This window comes from Uloborus diversus, chromosome 5, assembly GCF_026930045.1.
Source record: "Uloborus diversus isolate 005 chromosome 5, Udiv.v.3.1, whole genome shotgun sequence".
Classification (NCBI taxonomy): Eukaryota; Metazoa; Arthropoda; class Arachnida; order Araneae; family Uloboridae; genus Uloborus; species Uloborus diversus.
This window is the reverse complement of record NC_072735.1, coordinates 179499089-179505672: the sequence shown is the minus strand read 5'-3', so window position 1 is coordinate 179505672 and position 6584 is coordinate 179499089.

Sequence of the window (6584 nt, the reverse complement as noted above, 5' to 3'; positions counted from 1 at the left end):
ATAACCAAACTAAAACTTTCGAGAATTCAACTCACTTCACTTTGCGTATTCGTCGCATTAAAAGGTCCGTTTGAATGAGTTCTCCATTCCTGCTCTTCATTTTAAATTTCTTTTGGAACTTTTCATTGATGAACTATATTTTTCATAAAACGTTATCAAATTTCTGTAAATAAATTTATTTTATCACCGTGACAAAATTTAAGTTCTGAAGTGATCTGAAGAGCTTATTTGTTTTGATTGTGCATTTTTTGCTTTCTTTTTTTATTTTCGCAGCAAAAATCGCCGCACATAGCACAAATGTGCGCTGTGTATCTTTGAGAATAAAAAACCATTCAGAAATTTCTCAGAAACGAAATTGAATGTGTTCTGCAAAGTGTACTGCCTGAAACTAAAAATTTTGAGATACTTACAACCATATTTTACAGGTTTATTTTCTTGTTACTTAAGTAAGTTTTAATAAACGTAATCAGATCACACAATGAAACTGTTCAAGGAAAACTTTGTTAAGTTAATTTTGCATGCTCTACCACAATGACGAAAATCAGTCCGCTAATTTAACGCCGTAAATGATATTTCAGAATTCAAAACTGTGTTCCACTGGTCCAGGCAGAGGTGTTTGTGATCCAAAATTTCAGAAAATTTTGGGTTACTGTTTCCGAAAATTCATTCCGAAACACATTCAAAAAAATGGGGGAAAAAAAGTTTTTTCACTTTTTTTTCAAAAAAAGGTTTGATGAGGGGCCTCCACTCCTTCGTTGCCCCGAGGCCTCCACACTTCCAAATCCAGCCCTGAATGTCAAGCTTCTTTAATCTCCCAAAAGAACCACATGGGCCAAATTTTAGTACTAACACCCATGGGCGCCCATATGTAAAATTATAAGGGGGGGCTCAGATATTTTCACCATGGTTTAGCAGGATATTTTCCCCATGAAAGCTGATTTCAGGATGGATTAGAGTCATTAAAATTCAACATTTTTAGTAACTTGTTCATTAATGACTGTAGAAGAAATGTTTTTACATTTTTGACTAGACAAAAGTACTAAAAGGAAAAAAGTTTTAATTTCTAAAGGGGAGGGGGCTCGAGCCCCCCTCCCCCCTTTGCCTCCTATATGGGCACCCTTGCTACCACCTTTTCTCCTAAATGGAACATAATCCCCAACTGTTTTTGCCAGTCTTTCCTTAAATTCTGTCCACTACTAATCTACGTCACTATTTTCCAATCCTGACGAAAAAATCTCTTTCAAACTCTGCCTACGTGCAACAAAATTAGCGTTTCTGAAATTGGGCACAAGCATAAAATTTTCAACTTTCTGCACTTCAAATTCAACCCAGAACCTAATGCTATTATGATCGTTATCTTCAATTTGATCCCCTAAACACAACCCCTGAACAGAACTTTCTACATCACAGAAAACTAGATCCAAAATCACCTCCTCTCAAGTCCCCTGAGTTGATCTAAGAAACAGTCACCAATTACTTTTAAAAATTCCTCTTCTCTGCCATTACTAGGATTAAAATTATTCCAATCAGCACCCAGAAAATTGAAATCCCCCATTATGATGACAGATCCCTTACCGGACATGTCACAAATAATACGAAACATCTGTTTATCTTGTCCCTGGCTTGAATTAGGTGGCCTATAAATGTTTCCAAAGCACAATTTTTTGCCCTTATTGCTTATCAACTTCAGCCAAACCATATCAATATCAGTCGGTTTATCATTTATGACCAATTCATTGCAAATGAAATTGTCTCTAATATAAAATAAAACCCCACTACCTCTTTTGCCTACTCTATCTTGTCTAAACAAATTATACCCAGCAATATGTAAAAAAATCTACATCAAATTCGGTAGCCTATGTCCCTATAATTCCAATAACATCCAACTTCTCATCTATAATTATGCTTTTCAATTCTTCCATTTTGTTTTAAATACTGCGAGCATTGGTATAGTAAACTTTAGGCATGCCCAAATTGTTTTTATTTAACATCCTGAAATTTCCTAAATCACAATTGTTAAAGTTACTACTCTTGTTCGACATTTTATTTCCATTTCTAGCAATACCCAAAAAAATTTCTTCCTCTCTATACCTGATGCTTGAACCATGCCCCCCATTCAAACTTAGTTCTTTGATTCCGAAGCCCCTAAAATCAAACCACTAACCATTTTGACCCCTGTAGAGCTCAGATGCAGGTCATCCCTAGCAATCACAATCGTTTACAATGACTCCATACATCATTATTTATTTATTTATTTATTTGATAATACAGTAGAAGACCGTTATAATGCCGACCTTTATAACACAATTCTCTATAAACCGCACTACTTTTCAGAAGTAAAAAAACTCCCTCTGTTTTGTCTTGCAAACATAAAAATTGTTAGGTCAATTAAATTTTGAGACAGTTGTTTTGTTAAATTTTGAGACATCTTTCCATCTTAATTCAAAGCTTTTGAATGAAAATTAGTTCTCACAGTAAACAGAAAATACCAAATAGCTCTTAAAGATGCAGCTCTTATGCACGCCATGAAGCCAGCAGAAGTGCAGGATAATTCACTTTCTTTCGATTGTGAAACATATTTATTTGTGAATTACTAATTGTAATATTGGTGCTTTAATACTCATTGCAGATAAAACTCATTCTGTAGTGCTAATATATAGATATATTCTGAATATTAGTTTCAAAATTTGTGAAATGATCTATGTAATGCAAAAGCCTGTATAACGCAAAAGCTCTGGTCCCAAGGTGTGCGTTATAACGGTCAAATACTGTAGTTACCAAATTTCCCTTTGTTTATGCATGTGCTAATTAAAGCAGAGTTGACAAGGTTTTTACTGTCCTGTACAAAACCTTTGTGTCCAAAACTGTCTGAAAGGGTCCAAAACTATTTTTTGAGAAACTATTTTGTGAGAAAATATCAAAAACAGAAACACATGTGTTAAAATTATGTTTTTTTTTTTACTATTTAATATATTTATTTAATATGAACATTCAAGTATAAACGGATGTGTAACTTATTTATACAACTGATTTTAATCTAGTTATGTAAAAATTAAATTCTTCATTAAAAACTTCAATTTGTATGTATGTTTATATATTTTTTTAAATTTGGTAATGGGCAAGGGAGTAGATAGTTTTAAGAAGGCCATTGATCTTCACTGGGGATTGTAAATTGACTAGGACTAGTCTAGCTGGTCCCAGAGCCTGGTGCTGGTCGTCACTTTTGTATTTGTATAAATACAACAAGGAGAGGGACCGCCTATGTGCTGTTTGGGGCGTCCCCTCCCCTATCCTTTTCCCTTATTTTCGAATTCTCGTTGGTTTCCCGTCGGGTTTTCTCTTGTCTTATGTGTCTGCTTGTGGCCTTCAATGAATTTTAGTCTCTGGCTGCTTCTTGTCTGGTTGCCCTCAAGCTGGGGATGATCGGTCTTATGTATTTTTTTTTTTTTTTTGTCCCTTTTAGCTTTGCATTTTCCTTCTGTGTTTCCCCTTCCAAGTTGTGGTTGGGGAAAGTTTTTGCTCTGTTCCTATTTGTGTACCTGCTCATTCAGCGATATTCTCTCTTTCCATTTCTGTGTCTAATTGCTCTGGAGCAGTGTCCGGATTAATAAAGCCACTTTGATAAAGTGCAGCAGATATCTCAAGGCAATTGAAAAAGAAGAAGATGTTTTAAGAACCTTATCTACAGTACAAAAAAAAAAAAAAAAATTCCACCCTACTTCCCTTGTTGCAGCAACAACAGAAACAAGATTTTATTTTAAAAAAAATTCTGATTATTAGTACTGGAGTTACATTAAGATGTTTCTGCTGTTTCCTTCTTACGAAGTTACTTAGAAAGTCGTTTAATAACTTTTGTGTCACTAGTTTTTCTTTTATCCACAATTGAACTCTCTTAATATGATCATGTTTCTATAATACCAAATCACTGATAAGATGAACATTTTGTTTGTTCAGTTTGGTTTTCTAGCTAATTACATTAAATATTTCACGTACTATACAATATGTACATTAAACTGAAAGTCTTGGCCAAGATGAACAAAAAAAGTCTGATGTCTTGACTGAAAATGTTCGTGATTAAATATTTTTAGAAATTATACATCATTTTGTTAGGTGTAGTAGAACTCCCATTGTGTATCGAGAAGAAAATATTTAATATTTTGCATAGAAAATAAAAGCCCATTAATTTATTTACCTGTGAACATTTCAATATCTTCCATTGTTGATTACAACCTATTCCGCGACTGTCTCGATTGTCATCTTTCTTTTTCAATATTTTCCAAAAACATGAATGTACTACAACTAGTTAGATCACAGTGTGTGTATTAGTAGTTATATATTTTTTTAAATATAGGTAAGCATTTCTTTGTTTTTTCACAGTATCACTCATTCATGGTTGTTATGGTTGTTGTTGGCATGTTCATGTTAGCAACTATTGTCATGGTTGCTAACATGAACATATTTGGATAATTGACATTTTGTATTCACTGTATTTATTTTTTTCAGAACTTAATTAGGGTACAAGAATGAACCGGTAACAGCCATATTTACCATCTTAATTGAACCTCAGTCAGACACCCGAGCCGCTAATTGAAGCCTTTTGATTGGTTGAAGAAGGCTTCTACTAGCCGTTTAGGTGTCTGACAGAGATCGGAATTAGCTGGTGAATAAGTCTGTAAAAGTGTAGGGGGAGGTGGGGCACGTTGGACCGGTCTCTATTATTTTAATACAGCAGACCCTCATTTTAGGTGGGTTTATTTTACGCAGTTTAAAATTTGACACCATTATTTTATTTTACGCGGATAAGTTTCAGTTTTACACGGATGTAGCAATGCAAGCAGATAAAAATTTCCCCTCTTTCAAAATCCAAACTCATAAAGTTTGCAGATTACGCGTAATCAGCTGCATTTTGGTGTGCTATTAATACTAGTCAACAAAAAAGAACTTTTTGTATGCATCCTGGTTTTAAATAGTCAATTCCTACTAATTTTGAGTCGAGAAAAACGAATATGGTAGTGGATTTTTTTTTTATTAGCTCTGATTTTCAAGGTACATGAAAGCCCATTGGAGAAAGTTGCACAGCAAACCACACATTGATTTGAAGGTAATGTTATAAAGGAAAAAAATCCTGTGAAATAAATGTTGTGAAATAGGTCCTATTTTACTGAACAATGTTTATTTTTTAGAAAGCAGCGGTTGCTTTTGGCTTATTGCTGCAAACGCTTCGTTTTCGATTGCTTTTAGCGCGTCAAAGAAGGACCATCACTTGTAATTGTTCAGCAGCATTTGGTGAGCAGTAACTCAGCCCAATGATCCTGATATCTGCATTCCATTGTAAATATATCTTGGTGAAACCTTTCCTTATGCTCACTGCTCATAGCTTTAGTTTTTTAACAAAATATCCAGGAAGAAGTGAACAAAATAGAGTTTCAGAGACACATCGTTCATCAATGGTCACAGAACTTCTGCAGGGATTTTTTGACCAACTGTTTTTAGTTCTAGTCTTCTCTGCTGCTTAGAAATACTTGTTATATACCCTTAAAGGCTTCTTAGGTGTTTTTTTCTTCTTCCCTTGCAATTTTTTCTCTCAAAAACACTGATTTTCATAATTGCACGTATTTGAAAGGCCGTTAAAAATTCTCTCCTTAACCTTAGCTTCGATATATCTTGGAAATTTCGCTCCAAGGTATTGTAATATTGTCTTAGTTCAGTTTTACGAAGTTCTTCATTATTCCCAGCAGAATGAACATGGGTGGAAGCAAAAATGGGTGGTTCTACCTTGAACTTCAAATTTTGGCTGATTTTGGACATTTTTCTCCCCAGAATTTAAATTTCTTGTAGTGCATTTCATTTCGGTTTTCATGCCGTAAGTTTTCTATTAAAACCTGCAGTCGAAGTTCAGAGGACAGTCAGTCCCATGGGGGGGGGGGGGGTTCTATTAGCCAGGTAAAAAGAGCATTAGTGAGAATTCACCATCCTAGTTGGTCTTGTATCTTGAAAACTAGAGCAAATCTGAACTTTTTATGGTGATTTTCGTGTTTAGTGAGGCAAAATACTTCGGAAATTGCTATTTTTGAGCCGGATGCATTTTTGGTGTTGACTAGTGTAATCAAGCTTGGGTCACTGGAGACATTTTATGCAATTTGTTCCAGAGCCGTTCCAGAGGTAAAGTTATTAAACTCACTCGGTTCAGAACTGACTGGAAGAAGAGCTTTTAGGAGTGACAAAGGAGGCTAAAACCAACGAGGATACCGACGTCGATGTCACACAACCAAAAACTTTCACATTGAAAATTCTGAGTGATTCCTAGACAATAGAAGTGATCTTTGTGATTTGTTAGTGAAGGAGGATTCTATCATGGAAATGATGCTAGTGATCATGGATGCATTAATGCTCTGCAAAGAATTACAGAGAAAAATTCTTAATGACTGCCAAAAGACTATCATAGCCAGCTCCTCTTTATAAACAGGACACGAAATTAATTTATGTTTTCTTTATACATGTTGTGCATAAAAGTCGGCATAAGTACACATTAAACTTGTTATACAATTAGTCATCACTAGAATGAAGTATTTTGTTATCTATGG